Genomic DNA, 18,448 nt, shown 5'->3' with positions numbered 1-18,448 from the left:
TAATAACAGTACATCTTTCAGAGGGCTGTTAAGATAAAACAAGATGATACATGTAAAGTGCTTAGAATACATATGGTATTAATTTATTAATATTGTGTATTGATGACGTTTGTTATTGTTAACAGTGGTTACCTAGATCAGTGCTACACAGGAATGGTGAATAAATAACGTGCCCCACTCTTGTGTCTTGTACATACTTTGCTAAGAGGTTACGGCATGTGTTCCTAATGAACCTAGATGTAGCATCAGAATTATTCTCCATATTGAGGTTTAGGCAGTCCCTACTGATACAGTTTGGATGTTTGTCTCCTCCCAATCTCACGTTGAAATGTGATCCCCAGTGTTGGAGATGGGGCCTGGTGGGAGCTGTTTGGGTTGTGGAGGTGGATCCCTCATAAATGTGTTTTTTCTCTAATGAATGAGTTCTTGCTCTATTAGTTAGAACCAGAGCTGGGTTGTTTAAAAGAGCCTGGCACTTCCTCCTGTCTTTCTCTTGTTCCCTCTCTTGCCACGTGCCATGCCTCCTCCTCCTCTCTCGTCCACCCTGAGTAAAAGCTTCCTGAGGCCTCACTAGAAGCTGAGCAGATGCTGGTGCCAGGCTTGCACAGTCTGCAGAAGTGTGAGCCAAATAAACCTTTTTTTATTTATAAATTACCCAGTCGGAGGTATTCCTTTACTGCAACACAAAACAGACTAATACATCTACCATTCAATTAGGGCTGGAAATCTATTTGATATATTTGTCCCCTAACAGATGGACATCCAGCTTTTAAAGAAACTTTTCACTGTCAATGAACTTATTGCCTGAAAAAGCCATCCATTTTGTCATTAGATACCTCTAATTACTACACAGTTTGGGTGGGGACTGAATATCTACTTATTGACTTATTTAATAAAAATATAAAAATCCACAGGCTTTTCTCAAAATCTACAAAAGATACTTATCTTTACTACCATATTATATTCACAAATATATGTTATATCTTATATGAACACCTATCAAGCTTTAGGTTCATACTTATTATTAGGTTGGTGGAAAAGTAGTAATATTCAAAGAAATTGTCAGATATGTCTTCGTAGGTGTTAATTTGCATTTGGCAGCTGGCCTTCAACAAAAAGTTCAATATCCTTCTTGCAGCTATGACTTTGACATTTATTCTTGGCAAGATAAATACTGTTCTAATGCTTTCTCTTTTAAAAATATCACACTCACATACAAAAGTAGCAACAGCAGACAAGACCTGAACTTTCTATAAAATAATTTTGAATTGGTATACTATCTTGCAAATCTAAACATAAATTTCTAATTTAATCATGAGGTTCAATTACTTCTATAAAAAAAAAGAATAACTGAAAACCAAAACTTCAACAATAATAGACATATTTGAGCATTTTGGTTGGAATGCTTCAGTGGAAACATGGATTATCAGTTTCATTTAGATAAAATTGTTAGTATAGTCATCCCTCAGTATCCACAGGGGATTGGTTCCAGATTGCACCCCACCCTGAACACCCCAGGATACCAAAATTCATGGATGCTCAACTCCCTTATATAAAATGGCATAGTGTAACCTATGTATATCCTCACATATACTTTAAATCATCTCTAGATTACTTATGATACCATATATAATGTAAATGTCATGCAAATAGCTGTTATACTGTATTGCTTAGGGACTAATGACAAGAGAAAATATGTCTGTACATGTTCAGTACAGACTCAACCATTCTAGGCCCAACTACATTTTTGATCTGTGGTTGTGAAACCCACAGATAAGAGGCTGACTATATTTCAGAGGAATGAAAAACAAAAAAAGATACCTGCAGCCTTTGTTGTTGTTGTTGTTTTCTTCCTCCTTTATATAAATTCTGAATCTGTTCTTCAAATGTTTCAAAGAGATAATATGGGCAGAAGACTTTTTTTCCCCGTTTTATTTTGTTTTTGTAACCTCTTCATGTCCAGTCTAAAACAAACAATTTCCAAAATTCAGAGTCACAGTCTAAATCTATTCCCCCTTTGATGATTCCCCAGGAGGTCTGTGTCTACATGGCAAGAAAAGAGCCAGCTGATTTGACTTTTTCTGTAGAAAAATATAATATTTTATAATGGCATATAGATAGTAACAATTTTGGGATGCTGTAGATAATATTTTTTTCCAAACTAATGGGTTATAAAATAATCAATAATAATATACATTTATTAAATGCTTCTTAAATGTCAGAAGATTAAATCTTTATCTTGAATTATTTCACTATCTCTCCAAGGTGACCTGTATAAACTTAATTTTACAGAAGCGGAAACTGAGGCTCAGAGAGGTTAAGCCACTTGCCCAACACCTCTCTGTTAAAAAGCCTCTTTGTTAAAGAGTGGAGTCAAAATTTAAAGAGGTCTGCTTAGTGTTGCCAAACTTCACCTTCCACTGAACCATCCTGAGTCTTACCCAGATTGAAAGACTGTTTATTGGAAGTGAGAACTTGAGAGAAGAAAGGCATGTCAGGTCCCCAAAGCCTATTTTGTGTGGGAATTACAGTTGCTGCACGTCTGATTGTACATGCCATAAACACAAGGGAAAAATGCTTAAAAAGGGGAAAATACTCAAAAATGGAAGAAGACAGAGAGCTGTAATCAACCCTCAGTTTCCAGACCCTCAGGAGAGTTCTTCTATTCATTTTACAGCTATCTGTGGTTTTATTACACCTTTAATTGGCTAGAGCCTTTAATTATGGTTAGGTGAATCCATTTGTGTGAAATAACAAGCATAAACTTTCTTCCATTTTCAAAATGAACATTTGTGCAAATCCAGAATTTTTTTTTGTTTGCCACTGTATGTATTCTTTAGTCTCCCATTTCTATGTAATTTGTGGCTTTCAGACTTCCTATTATTAGCTGTGGAATGTGACAGGTAGAAAAAGGCACAAGGTCATTTCATTATTCTTTGAATCAGTTTCAGGCACATTACTTTCTTGGGTTAAAAAAAACCTGATAGCTTGTGATTTAATTTTCTGTCTTAAATATCTTCTTTCCTGATAACATTCCTTCTGTGGCTTGATTCAGCGTAAATGCTAAAGCAGATATCAAATTTCTCATTGCATTCTACATTTTACTTTAAAAAAATATAGATAAAAAAATAAAATTCACACCTGATTCTGGGAAGATAGCATCAATGGCAACATAATTTTTGGATCTGAATCCTCATATAGAAACAGAGAGACGGCCAGGCACGGTGGCTCATGCCTGTAATCCCAGCACTTTGGGAAGCCGAGGTGGATGGATCACGAGGTCAGGAGTTCAAGACCAGCCTGGCCAAGATGGTGCAACCCCATGTCTACTAAAAATACAAAAATTAGCGGGGTATGGTGGCACATGCCTGTAATCCAAGCTACTCGGGAGGCTGAGGCAGAGAATTGCCTAAACCCAGGAGGCAGAGGTTGCAGTGAGCCGAGATCCCACCACTGCATTCCAGCCTGGGCGACAGAGCGAGACTCCATCACACACACACACACACACACACACACACACACACACACACACACACAAACAAAAAACACAGAGAGACTAGAAAACGAAAGCAAAAAGCCATGTTTGATGCTGGCAACAATACTAGGCATCACCACAATCCCAAGAACCCCACAGCCCAAAGTACAGGCATGTGGGAACCAACCACCAGAAGCCACCAAACTCATGAGAAATAGGAATTTGTTCAGTGGAAAGTGAAGAGAAACAATGTGCCCAAACACAACGATGTTGTGCAATGATTCAGGCTTTCATGCTTTGAACTTGTGTAGGGAGAATAGTGTATACAAAGTCAGCGGAACTGGCCCGTTATTGAGTTTTATTGATCACTTCAAAGTGTTAATAAAAAGCTGAGGACAGTTGACAAATAATTTAAAAACTATGTAGTCCAAAAGGCTTCTTTGGTAGAGCTTATAAAGAGGCCAGTATTTCTTGCTACAGGAAAACAGAAAACCAACTGGAATCAAACCCACTCTCCCAGGGAAAGACACTCTGCCCCTCTAGGCTGCAAGAATCCCTCTTGACATCTGCTCCTTCTTTTTTTTCCTGGCTGCCCAATCAATAGCTGGGGTTAAGTTGCAGCATAGCCCAGCTAGGGACATGCTGGGTCTCATAAGAGGAGAATGGAGCTATACTCCAAAGGACTGCAAGAATTAGCCAGTATGTACTAGAAGAAGCTGCTGGAGAACCCACGGCACTGGATTTTGAGGGTGCTGGACCACAGGGATCAAAACATAAGACTGAATAAGGAAGACTTTATTGACTTGAGAGAACTCTCTTGGGATGCAACATGCAACACTGACAAGGACTTCAGAAAATGGTGCAAACTACTTCTTAGTTGCTCCTAAAAACCTAGAGAAAGTCATTGTTCATGTTGAGTGAAATGGAAATATCTCAGTTGCAATAGTAAAGGGCAGAGCAAGAGGTTTAAAATGTTCCCGGAAGTGGGCATATTGGAATGGCTATAATATGTGAAGCCAAAAGACCTGCTAGAGGATTATGTTCTACGGAAAGTCCCAGAGGACACACCACTCACCAAGTTCATCAGGAATGTGATGATGATAAGAGAACAAGCATCACCAAGAGATTCAGTGGTGGCTTTCCTCTGGAAAGCAGGACTGATGGTAGGAGACACTATTATAGAGATTGACTTGTTGATGATAGCAATGTGAATGACAGGGCCCTAAAGTAATAGAGGCCAGGTGGTGGCACTTAACCTCCAGATGTCATGAAGGGGCAGCCAAGTGGGCTTGACCTGCAAAGAATTGTAAAGATGATCAATAGACATGACGTTCTCAGGGAAAAAACATATGGATAGCCAATAGGTTCTCATGAATATACATAATAGCAAGGAATTTGATGGGTAGGAAGTAAGAATGAATGGGCAAGAGACTGAGAGAAAATTCCCCAATAAAAATTCATACTCTGTATCCAGTTTCCAAACCTAAGCCATTTTCCAGACCTAGAATTCATTGACTGAAGTGGTGGCTAGGTCTCCAAGAGGAAGGACCTGGCAACACCATGACAAATATATGTTGTAACGATTCTCCCAGCCTTTTACCAAAGGACTTATGGGCCAGTGGGTTTTAAGTCTAAAGAATGAATTTGTATTGGGGCAATAACAACAAAAACAAAAAAGCAAAAATCAACTTCCATCAGCATCTAAACAGCCATATGTTCCATAGGTCAAATCTAAACCTTGTACAAATTTTTCCAATTTAGTGTCACAGTGGTTGGTCCTGTGACAAAAATGGCATGGTTCATCTGATTGGATAGACTGTCAAGTGGCTCAGTGATCTGATATTTTGTAAAACACAACAACCATTTTCAGCCACTACTTTTCAGTATACTGCCTCTTTCCCTCTGTCTTTATCTTCATACTGAATCTGTAGAAGGCTCCAGCAGCAGATCCAGGCTCAGTCAATTGCTAAGGCAGTTCAGGTTGGAGTAGAAAGATGCTGGAAGTCTCAGTCTCATGCTAACATCTGGTGGGCCAAGGATGGCCCGGAAGGCTATGGAGCTTCTGAATTGCTCAACATTCTCCATGTTTTTCTTGTGTCTTTTTAGCCCAGTTCTACAATTGAACTTCAGTTTTTCCCCTAATCTGTTTCTCTCTGGCAAGCCTGCTCAGTTTTCTAGTCTCTCTCATGGGTTGGGGTCCCAACTTGAATTTGTTCCACTAATATAGTCTGGTTCTTGCTGGCCAATCTCTATCCTGTTCCCCAATTTATGGATGAGAGAGGTTATGTTTCTTGAAACCAATCCTCTACATTACAATGCTACTACCTGTTGTCTTGCCAGGAACCAGCTGCCCCTCTATTCCTCTGATAATCTGGGTTCCTCTACCCCTTTTGACTCTGCACCAAGTACCTACTTGTTGCCTCAGCTAGATGCCTTGATCTACTAATTGGGCTTTCTGGAATCCAATGCAGGTCCTGGTTATTTTCTTTACATTTTAGCCTGGTCCTAGTATGTTTCAGAAAGTAGTCTGGTATTTTTGTGACATATCAATAGAAAACAAAAGCTTACTATTTGTCTATGTTAATTTTATTTATTAGTACTATCTGTGTGAATAAAATTTGTCTTTTTATTTTCATACAATAGTGAAAAAAAATACAGTTTTGTGTGTTGAATTTGAAGACTTTCCCTGTCTCAAGAACTGTGATGTGTCTGAGATTTTACCCTACCTGCAAGCTAACATGTTTGCTTGCTATAGTTCCATGGATACTGGCAGAAGATGTGAGATTTGTGGTCAGAGACAGAGGCCTCTATTACTTATAACAATAGCAAGTGGAATGAGCATCCTATTTGCATCAGTTCCTCTCCTCTCCCTGTCCCATGTAGGTAATTCAAAGAGATCCAGAGGAATGCTGTAAACACAGGGGGCTTGCATCACAGGTGAGGAATCCTGAGTTAGGGAACTTGAATATTTTATAAGGGACAGTAAGCCTGCCTGTCCTTTTCCCCAGAGGAAGACATTATCTTTCTTTCTTTTTCTTTTTTTTTTTTTGAGACGGTGTCTCGCTCTGTCGCCCAGGTTGGAGTGCAGTGGCGAGATCTTGGCTCACTGCAAGCTCCACCTCCCGGGTTCATGCCATTCTCCTGCCTCAGCCTCCTGAGTAGCTGGAACTATAGGCGTGCACCACCTATGCCCGGCTAATTTTTTTGTATTTTTAGTAGAGACAGGGTTTCACCGTTTTAGCCAGGATAGCCTCGATCTCCTGACCTTGTGATCTGCCCGCCTTGGCCTCCCAAAGTGCTGAGATTACAGGCATCAGCCACCGCACCTGGCCAGAAGACATTATCTTTATTATACAGGGCAGTAAATAAACTTCCTGCTTGCTCTGGAGGGAGATACTATCACCATCTTCCAAGTGTGTTCTTTCTACAAATATCCTCGAAAAGATAGTTTGGGACTAAGTGCCTCTTCTCATAACACCAGACACCTATGGAGAAATGTCCCTCAACATCTCATACTTCAGTAGAAACACAGTGTACCTCATAATCAGTCACCCTATCCAGCTTGTCCAAAGACATCAAGAGGGCTACTCTTCCATTGGTCAGTTAATCCTTTTATTGTCCCTCAGAAGCTGCTAAGATACTTCTGACTTCATAATATGAGTATTTTTCTTCTATGATGATGAAGACCAAAACATCCAAGTGGAAGTCCTAGGAAAAATAATCTCTCTTTTTAACCTATGGAACAAGTCATTATCATCTCTTCTTTCTAACTAAGTGACATGGCTGCCTCCCTTGCCTTCCCTGTCAAGTACCCAAATCTCTTGGAATGGGAACATTTACTGCAGTGGAGCTGAATTCATTGCTCTTGATCCCCTCAGATTGACTGTAGGACTCTGAGAAGTGGAGACTTCAGTGGCAGGACTTTTGTGGCATGATATTTATCTTCCCTGGGTGGACTCTTTAATCTCAACACTGTCCTTATTTCCTCTGGAGCTGGGACTGCTGAGTGTGGTGTTTGCATTGACCCAGGTACCTGTTCTTATGAATTAAGAAGTAGTATTTATCTAACTCTGACACTATATTGCTCTATAATCTTAGGTAAGTCCCATCATGTCTATGGACTTCAGTTTCCAGACACGAAACACAAGAGGCTTGGACGAGATTAGAAATCCAGAACTCGAATGCGTATGGTCAGAGCCACGAGGTGAGTACAACTCCAGGTTCTGATATTCACATTATGGTCTATGTAAATGGAAAACCCTGAGGCACAACTATGTGAACATGGCCTTCTATAGGTGTACATTTTGGGGGCCCTGTCTATAGGAAAGTCAGGCAGTAACACCACTGTGCTAATAGGGCCAGGATGTAACAATCCAGTGTCATCAGAGAAGTCACATACATCCTACGGCAAGTCAATCAAAGTTTGAAGGTGCAAGAGTTTTCATTCTTTGGGGAATATTGTCTCTGGAATGCCTTCCAGGTCCTACGATATATGATTTTGTTGGTTTGTTGCTTTTTCAACTTTTGTTTTCCCTGCTTTTCCTCTGATGCATGGTGCTTTCTCTGATGGTCACAATTACTAGAAAGTGGTAAGGATGAAATGAATGGATACAAACAAGAGCTCAGTGGGGATAAACACCTTTTCTGCTCATGAGAGAGCTACAGTTCTGGTTTTCAAAGACACTAGCTGCAAAAGAATCACCTGGAGAACTTAATTAAAAATAATCAAAAAGCTTTCTCAGCCCACACCTACTAAATAAGCATCTCTGGGGTTGTAGGCCAGGAAGTTGTATGTTTTAAAGACTCCCTCAAGTGAGTCTAAAACTTAGCCAGGGTTGGGAACCAGTGACTGTGCAAAAGTGTATGGGAGGAGCAGAGACCTTTTAGTGGATCAACTTCTCACCTCCAATGTAAAGCTGCTCCGCCTCAGCAGAGATTAGATACTACGGCATGAATAGAATCAGATTAAAGACAGCACTTCTTTCTCTTAGACAGCTGGCTTAGGAAACACAGATACTGACATGAACACAAGTTTGGATATGCTTAACAAACTATATTTTGTGGCATTTAGCTTTAATGGGTGACTGAGATTTTGGAAGCTAAAGATTGGTTTAGGATTAGCAAAAGTGTTATAAATGCTCAAGTAACTGCAAGTGCTTCAATTAAAGTCAATTAAGTTCCTTTTGGGCCTCACTTTTTTTTTCTTTTTGTAAGTTTCTAGTTAATCTTGTTGAGATTTGATTCTTAATAGGGTATATGCAGACTTGCATTGAAAAGAAAATGTTCCAGTTCAGATAAAAAATCAGCAGAATTCATTCTTTTACCTCTTATATGTGGGTCTATATAACACAGATGAATTGGGTACAGGGCCATACTGCTAGCCCAGGAGTGTTCTCTGGAGGGTATCTTGGTGGTAGATAAACATCAGCCTATTTATGTCCCTTACCTCATGGCTTTCCTCTGAAGGGTGATTCAAAGTGGCACTGCTAATTGTCCAGAACCACCGCACAAAATGACCTGTAGTTGTGGTATAGTGGGAAAAGTGTGGAAGAAGGGAAGAGACCACTTATTCGACCTTGAGGAGATTATTTCCTATCTCTGGGTTTCATGTTCTTCGCGTGTGAAATGAAAAGGCTAGTTCCTTTTCAGTGTTTCTTCTTTTTTATTGAGATCTTGCTCACGTATGGCTTTGTTGTACCAGTTAGGGGCATTAGCTCATGGCTGTTGGGTAGTTTTAAAAAATGTAAGCCAGGCTGGGCGCGGTGGCTCACGCCTGTAATCCCAGCACTTTGGGAGGCCGAGGTGGGCAGATCACGAGGTCAGGAGATCAAGACCATCTTGGCTAACACGGTGAAACCCCGTCTCTACTAAAAATATAAAAAATTAGCCGGGCGCGGTGGCGGGCGCCTGTAGTCCCAGCTACTCGGGAGGCTGAGGCAGGAGAATGGCGTGAACCCGGGAGGCGGAGCTTGCGGTGAGCCCAGATAGCGCCATTGCAGTCCGGCCTGGGCGAAAGAGCGAGACTCTGTCTCAAAAAAAAAAAAAAAAAAAAAAACACAAAAAACAACAACAACAACAAAACAGTAAGCCAGCTCATTCTATACGTATTGTTACTTTCTCAGGTTAACCCTAGATGATCTCTAAGGTGTCTTTCAGTTTTAAAAGAGCAATATCTATGACCTTATATACTGAATGTTGTGATTTTATAGCTTAGGCTTCTGCTGTATAAAATAGATTTTCCGCTGTATAAAATAAATGTGGAGATGGGTAGAAGTAAATTTTCATGAAACTCAGAATTGGATACTTAGAACAGATTCTTCCTGAGAGAAGGAATTCTTTTGCCCTGAATTTCCCTTCCTCTCCTTTGGGGGAATCTTTTAAATTCTCCGAAATATAGAATATATAATGTTTTACTTTCTGACTGGATTACATTTAGCCGTTACAGTGGCTGACCAACTTCCAAACAGAAACACTTTCAAAGGTGAAAGTTGACAAAGTATGCAAACATATGGGAGGCTGAACTTGGCCCAACAACTTATCCAGAAACTCCCCCTTGCCTCAATTAATCATTGACCTGAGGGCCTCTTCTCTCTGTTGTGGCGAAAACCCCACCCAATGCTTTGTTTGAATGACACACTTTGTTGAGTAGGTCTGTTTACAAGGGAGCTAGCTCCCCTGGAGGGCAGTGTCACTGTTTACACGTCTGTTTTGACAACAGAGAGCAGACATAAAGCGCTTACGTAGAGTTCAGTCTTTTTTTTTTTTTTTCTTTTTTCCAGAAATGATCAGTTTCAAGGCAAACAAACCTATCAGCTTCTACTGTGGGTAAAAAAACTGATCTTAAACTGCCAAAACCTTAAAGTTCTCCCTTTAAATCTAAAGAACCATGAATAATCCTTTTTGAAAGATGTTGTGCATGAACAAAGTGCTGTGCTCTTTGAGAGTGTGATCCAAAATACAAAAGGTGTTATTCATAATACCTCTTTTACTGTAAAAAAATGCATGCTTGCTAACTTGGGCTTCAGCTGTTGTTAAAAGAAAACCTGCAGATAGAGCGAAAGGGCAAAAGGGTGACATCTGGCATAACAGACTTTCTAAGATGGTTTTGGCATACAGCCTGCATTAAACAGCAGAGGCTAAAAAAAAAAAAAAAAAAAAAAAAAAACTATTGAAATAAAGAGAAAAAAAAATGAGGACAATACAACATTGACTTGCAATCTTTAGCAAACTTATTTAAAACCAGTGCAACCATTTTGTTCTTGTTGTGATCGAAAATGGGCCATCACCTCTAATATTGGCTCTGACAGAGGAGAATAAGATTGTGTGATTTTTCTCAAGTGGAGGTGGTGAAATCTTGTCATAAATTCAGAGACACTGTACACTTGACTTCACCTTTTCACCTGGGTGAGTAATGCACAGAAACGTCCGCATTATCATGGGTTCTCCTCTGCTTGACTTGTTTGGATACTTGTTAAACATAGTGCATCAAGTGCTGCTTGAGGTAATAAAGAATATATTTTATCTTCGAAACAACAGTGGCATGGAAATTATGATTCCTGTAGCTTGAGAAGAAAATAATATACTGCTTGATACAAACAACGGACAAATTAGGATAAAGCTTCTAAATCCTGTAATTACCCAAGACACTGAAAGATAAGAATCACTGTAGAGAATTACCTTTGCAGGAAGCAGGTTTAAGACTCGCAATTTCATGGGCTTCTATTTTGCTTAAACTAGAGTATTTTGCCTGCATCTGCTCAGCTTGGAGGTGAGTGGGTGAGAGGGAGGTAGGAGTATAGCTATTGATTCTGGATGATCAATAACCTATTGTTTGACAGCTCCAAGACGGTAATTCTGCTGGATTCCAAGTGAGTGAATCCTTTGGTTAGTTCTGATCTGAGCAGTCTCAATCAGTTTGTGCTTGTTGCTTTGATATGCATGCGCATTTGGGAGGTGACCAAGCCATGGCAACAATTCTGTTAAAAATCAGCCTTTGTGTTTGGCCTTGGACCCTATTCAGTTACACTGGAGCTTGAACTTTACTGATGTAAAAGACTTATGCCTCCACTCTAGTTTCTCACATGGAGATGAAAGCGAGAATATTATCCACGGTGTGACCTTGATCCGCACATGGCTAGATCTCCGTGGGAGTTTGGCATGTGAATGGGGGACACAATATGGCCTTTGAGAGTTGTTTATAAATAGAATCTGTGTTGCCTTACATGATTTATAAAGCCGTGATTCCAAAGATTGAGTAATATTGGTTGTTGGAGGGAGAGGGAAAGTAAACAGTAGTGACAAATAACTAAATGGCACTTTTATTTACCAGCTATATAAAAATTTTTCTAGGGTAGGGTTCCTCAGCCCAGACATTAAATTGCATGAAGTTTTATTCCTAATTATTCATTAATTCTAAAAGTAATAATGTGGACAGCACTATTTGGTTATTTTAAGTCAAGGAGAATTGCAAATGAAAGGAAAAGGTGTTAAATGAAAGGAGAATGGGATGCTGAGAGCTTCATTTAGAGGGGCTATATCTTGAGCAACAATGAGGAATGCAATTTTCTTGAGTGTGAGGTTGACCTGATGATAAAGGACCATGGATTTATTTTTTTCTCTTATTTATCTATAAGAGTGATTATTCGTTTTATGATTTGTCTAGTGTTCCAGGGCCTTACCTCTGCTCTGTCAGACTGGGTTTGGATATACAAGCAGTAGATCCAAAATGGTAAAGAATCAGTCAGGCATGGATGGATGAAAATAGTTGAGAATTAAGAAAGAAATAGAGAAGAATGACTGAAGACAGAGGCTCTGAAATCAGATTGTGTTTCTAATCCTAATTCTGCCACTTACTATCTCTGTGAGTTATTGTGCCCTAGAATTCTTCTTTGCAGCATGGGGATAATGTGGATTGATATGGTGAATTGGTACTCAGATATAATTCTAATCTCCTTCTGATCTGCCTTATATAGCGTTGAAGACTAAAAATGGTATTTCTGAGTTTGTTTGCTTCTTTCCATGAAGGATTAATGTTTACAGATATTGTTCTTATGTCATAAACAATTAGAAAAATGGACAAAACTTATTTAAAAAACCTGTTTTCCTAATTTAGACAGTAGCCACTTTAGAGTCTGAGAGAAGGAAAGCAAATGGGGTGAGTCTTACAATTTCCCTAGCTTACCGCTTGACAAGACTCCCAGGCCACAGTGTTGGGAGGGGAACCAAGGAAGGCCTGGTGGCCTTGCCCAATTGAGGAGGTAGAGTTAGGTACAGGGAGGCAAAGGCAGCTATACTTTGCAAGGCCAAATCTAGAAAGGAGAACGTGTTTAGGGCTTTCAGAGGAAGCACAAGATCCAGAGGAGTCCCCTTAGTTTTTGACTGAATACTGATTTGTGTAAACATGAGGTGAAATTTCATGAGACTGAAAGACAAAAAAACCAACACTTGGAAGTTAGTAATGATGGAGACAACAGGCCATCTGGAGCAGTTGCCACCATCACACTTACTGCAGCAGGGAAGCGCAGCCGGGGCCACATGCTCCATGGAGCTGGCGGGAGCTGGGGACAAGCAGGAGCCCTGCCCCTTCCCTGCTGGGGCAGGAGCTCCCCAGCTGCCACTGCAGCCACCCAAGTCATGGCTGCGGACCCAAGCACCCCTGTGCTCTCAGGGCTGGGAGAAGGCAGCAGCCCCACCCTCCCAGATGCAGGTGCATCCAGTCGCCTAAACCGTGGTTGCAGACCCAGGCCTTGTGTTCCATGGAGCAGGCAGGAGCTCCAACCCCAACTCCAGCTGCAGCCACACAAACCAGGCTATGGACCCAGGCATCCCTGCACTCTTGGGGCATGAGAAGGCCCCCCTGCCCTCACAGGTTTGGAAATGCCTGCTCCTGTTGCCTGGCTTCTCCCTTCTGTGAGCCCCCACTCCAATCTTGGAGCAAAGTCAGAGCTGAGTGAGCCTGGGTGCTGTCGTGGCCTGGCCAGGTGTGCACACACTTGGGGCAGTGCTGACACACCAGCCCCTGCTGCTTTGGCCCCCTCCGGATTTTGAGTGCTGATGAGCATACATAGGAAGCTGATGGAGGGCTGAGGGCAGCTTGGTGCTGGCCTGCAAGCATCCCTTAGCACCCACAGCCTGGGTGCCATAAATGGCAGCAGAAGGCAGACAGGTTCCTGGGTGAAAGAAGGCAGGTCCCTAGTAAGGTTCCACCTTCAGTCCAGGGAGGTCCTGAAGGCAGGGGGCTGGGCTGTCAGTCCCATGGACTGGAGTGGGAATTTGTGATGCCATTTCCAGGCCTGCCTGTGGCCACCCATGGACCAACCTGCGCATACTCCTCTCCGCTGAGGCCTACAAAAGCCCTGGGTTCAGCCAGAGCTGAGCAGACATTGGGAAGACTGGCTGCCAAGAGAGACTACCCACTCACGGCCTCCTCTCTGCTGAGAGCAGCAGACATCAGATGACCAGCTGCAGAGAGGAGATACCCACTCCAGGGCCTCCTCTCTCCGGAGAGCTGCAGAGATGACAGGATAACCTGCCTGCTGAGAGGAGCTACCCACTCCAGGGCTTCCTCTGAGTTATTGTCACTCAATAAAGTTCCTCTGTCTTGCTCACCCTCTACTTGTCTGCATACCTCATTCTTCCTGGGCACAGGACAAGAACTCAGGACCCACTGAATAAAGCTAAATGAGCTGTAACACAAATAAGGCTGAGACATGCCCCTTGCTTGCCACGTTGTGGTTGAAGAGAAGGAAAGAGGAGCTGTGGCCCTTCAAGGAACCAAGACCTGGGAACTCCCTGAGCCAGGGCTGTGACTCCCTCTTTGTGGCCCTGTGGTTCCTGGCATCTCCAGGCTTCTGAGTGCCACTGTGTTCCCTGGTGCCAGCTGTGGAAGCTGCTTGTGGTGCCCGTGGTCCAGCTGCAGCCTTGTGGAGAGCTAGCGCCCATGCTGACACCTGGAGCTGCCCGCCCCATTGCAGCAGCTGGCATGTCTGACTGCATAGTGGCCGGATCCCACTTATATTCCACTTATAAGTGAGAATGTGCTCACACACCCATTGCTGCTCCACACAGTCTCCCTTGACAGGCATGGGATCCAGGCTGATAGCATGAGCTAAGTGCAGCCTACCAGGCTGAGTGGGTGGAATGAGCCCAGTGGGCCTGAGCAAAACTTGAGGAAGGGCACCACTGGCCACAGAGCCTTCTGGCTAGAAAAGTGACACCCTAAAGATCCTGCAACAGTAGGCCAAATAAATCCAGGAGTATATAAGACTAGCAATACCCTGCATTTCTTCCAGCCAGGGTCGCTAAACTTCATAAAACATGAGCCATTGAATAGAGATCTCAGGAGACACATAATCCCAAAGGGAAGACATGTGAATGCCAGAGAAACAATAACAACAACAAAACCCCCAAAATAAGCAATTAAAAACAAACAAGACTTAAAGCCACAAAAAGATCAATCTAAAACTGGAAGGCGCTTTACTATAGGCCAGAACAAAGTTGGACAGTCCTTAAAATGATACAGTAAAACTCAATAACTTTAAATTCAGAATTTCTGCCAGGTGCAGTGGCTCATGCCTGTAGTCCTAGCACTTTGGAAGGCTGAGGAAGGCAGATCACTTGAGGTCAGGAGTTTGAGACCAGCCTGGCCAACATGGTGAAACCCTGTCTCTGCTGAAAAAAAATACAAAAATTAGCCAGGCATGGTGGCACATGCCTGTAGTCCCAGCTACTCAGGAGGCAGAGGCAGAGGTTACAGTGAGCCAAGATTGCACCACTGCACTCCAGCCTGGGTGACACACCAAGACTCCATCTGAAAAAAAAAAAAAAAAAAAAATCACTATTTTTGGCGTCCGGTGAAAAAATTTCCTGGCATGCAAGGAGGTAGGAGTGTATTACCCATTACCAAGAGAAAAATCAATAGAAACAGATCCAGAAGTGACAGAGATGATGAAATTGACATAAAAGGACCATAAAATAGCTATTATTTATCCTATAAATTCTTCAAGGATATAAAAGGAAAAAAATAAACATTATTAAGAAGTAAATGAGAATTTGAAGAAGACCCCCAATAGAACATAACGCATTGAAAATACAGCAGTTGAAATGAAGATACACTACAGAGTATTAGTAGCACTTTAGACAGGGCAGAAAAAAATGGCCAGTGAATTTGACAACATAGCAGTAGACACAGTTGAAAATGAAGTATGGGGGATGGGGAATTGAACAAAATTTTAAAAGGCATCAGCAACCTGTGGGAAAATATCAATGTGTCTGACATACATTTAATTTGAGGCTCAAGGAGAAACGGTAATGAGGGGAAAAGATTGGGCAGAGGGAAGAAGTAATATTTGAAGAAAATGTTGGCCAAAATTTGTTTTCTTTAACTTTTATTTTAGGTTCAGGGGATACATGTGCAGATTTGTTACATGGGTAAATTACATGTCTCTGGGGTTTGGTGTACAAATCATTTTGTCACCCAGGTAATGAGCATAGTTACCTGATAGGTAGTTTTTCAACCCTTACTTTCCTCCCACCTTCCACCCTCCAGCAAGCCCTGGTGTCTATTGTTCTCCTTTTTGAGTTTGTAAGTACTCAATGTTTAGCTTCCACTTATAAATGAGAATATGTGGTATTTGGTTTTTCATTTCTATGTTAATTTGCTTAGGATAATCGCCTCCAGCTACATCCATGTTGCTGCAAAGAACATTATTTTGTTCTTTTTTATGGCTGTGTAGCGTTCCATGGTGCACATACCACATTTTCTTTATTCAGTTCACTGTTGATGGGCATCTAGGTTGATTCCATGTCTTTGCTATTGTGAATACTACTAAGATGAACATATGAGTGCATGTGTCTTTTTGGTAGAATAATTTATATTCCTTTGGGTATATACCCAGTAAAGGGGTTGCTGAGTCAAATGGTAGTTCTGTTTTAAGTTCTTTGAGAAACCTCCAAAGTGCTTTCCACAGTGGCTGAACTAATTTACATTCCCATCAGCAGTGTGTGAGCGTTTTCTTTTCTCTGCAACCTCGCCAACATTTGTTATTTTTTGACTATTAAAAAATAGCTTTCTGGCTGGTGTGAGATGGTATCTCACTGTGGTTTTAATTTTCATTTTTCTGATGATTGGTAATGTGGAGCATTTTTTCATACACATGTTGGGCACATGTATGTCTTCTTTTGAGAAGTGTCTGTTAATGTCCTTTGCCCATTTTTTAATGGAGTTATTTTTTTGCTTGTTGATTTAAGTTTCTTGTAGATTCTGGATATTAGACCTTTAGTTTGCATTTTTTTTCCCCATTCTGTAGGTGGTCTCTTTACTCTGTTGATAGTTTCTTTTGCTATGCAGAAGCTCTTTAGCTTAATTAGGTCCCACTTGTTTATTTTTGTTTTTGTTGCAATTGCTTTTGGAGACTTCATCATAAAATCTTTTTGCCAAGGAATATGTCCAGAATGGTATTTCCTAGGTTTTCTTCTAGAGATTTCATAGTTTTAGGCCTTATATTTAGATCTTTAACTCATCTTGAGTTGATTTTTCATATGCTGAATGGAAGGGGTTCAGTTTCAATCTTCTGGATATGGCTAGCCAGTTATCCCTGCACCATTTATTGAATAGGGAGTCCTTTCTCTATTGCTTATTTTAGATAACTTTGTTGAAGATAAGGTGGTTGTAGGTGTATGGCTTTATCTCTGGGTTCTCTGACCTCTTCCACTGGTCTATATCTCTGTTTTCATACAAGTATCTTGCTGTTTGGTTACCGTATCCTTGTAACATAGTTTGAAGTTGGTGATATGGGAGTGGGGCCAGGGAAGTGCTGGATAGAGAAGGGCAGCGTCCCTGTGAAGGGCTCCACCCTCAGGCCCGTGCCTGTGGACCTAAGTGAGAACAGGCATTTCTGTTTTCGTGCCCAAATGTTGCGTTTTCCAAGACTACTGTGGCCCACCATGCCTCCCATCCTGTGCCCATATAAACCTGAGACCTTAGTGGGCACACACACAAGCAGCTGAACATGGAGAGGAGCAGACTGTCAGACCTGCAATGGTGAAACGCTGTGACAGAGAAAGAGAGAAAGGAAGGACGTCTGGATACCAAGGGGATTTCAGCTGCGGGCAGTCAGAGAAGAGTCTGGCCGCTGAGTGGCCCGACTCCAGGGGAAGACCACCTTTCCACTCCATCCCCCACTTCTGGCTCCCCATCCATCTCACTGAGAGCCACCTCCATCACTCAACAAAACCTTGCACTCATCCTTCCAGCCCACATGTGATCTAATTCTTCCAGTACACTGGGCAAGAACTCAGGCTGTCACACTGGCCCCCTGCCCTTGTGATAAGGCAGAGGGTCTATTGAGCTGATTAACACAAGCTGTCTGCAGACAGCAAAGCTGAAAGAACACACTGTAACACACACCCACTGGGGCTTTGGGAGTGGTAGACACCCACCCAGATGCAGCCGTGGGGCTAGAGCCCAAAAGCACTCCCCACAGCTTTTGCATCTGCCCATCTGCATGCTTCCAGTAGGGATTTGAGCAGCAGAGCAAGCCACACCTATATCACACATTCTGCGAGGGGAATGAGGGAACTCTCCTGTGATGGCTCCAGCTTTATTCTTTTTGCTTAGAATTGCTTGCTCTTTTTTGGTTCCACATAAATTTTAGAATTTTTTTTTCTAATTCTGTGAAAAATGATGTTGTTAGTTTGATAGGAATAGGATTGAATCTGTAATTGCTTTGTTCTGTATGACTGTTTTAACAATATTGATTCTTCCTAACCATGAACATGGAATGTTTTTCCACTTGTTTGTGTTATCTCTGATTTCCTTCAGCAGTGTTTTGTAGTTCTCCTTGTAGAGATCTTTCACATCCCTGGTTAGCTGTATTGCTAGATATTTTATTCTTTTGGTGGCTAATGTGAATGGGATTGCATTCCTGATTTGGTTCTCAGCTTGGATGCTGTAGGTGTATAGAAATGCTACTG

The 18,448-nt window shown here is 41.7% G+C and overlaps 1 long non-coding RNA gene across 1 annotated transcript in view; it reads left to right on the top strand.

The window, feature by feature from the left end:
- Positions 1-9,542, top strand: part of LOC117981074 (uncharacterized) — a 92,408-nt gene extending 82,866 nt beyond the window's left edge. Inside the window, exon 3 of the long non-coding RNA XR_004672592.2 lies at positions 7,574-9,542. This is a non-coding gene — a long non-coding RNA (uncharacterized LOC117981074). The remainder of the gene's footprint in view (positions 1-7,573) is intronic.
- The last annotated feature ends 8,906 nt before the right edge of the window (positions 9,543-18,448 follow it).

Source organism: Pan paniscus, chromosome 6 (genome assembly GCF_029289425.2).
Source record: "Pan paniscus chromosome 6, NHGRI_mPanPan1-v2.0_pri, whole genome shotgun sequence".
Lineage (NCBI taxonomy): Eukaryota > Metazoa > Chordata > Mammalia > Primates > Hominidae > Pan > Pan paniscus.
This window is presented reverse-complemented; position numbering and strand designations above follow the sequence as displayed.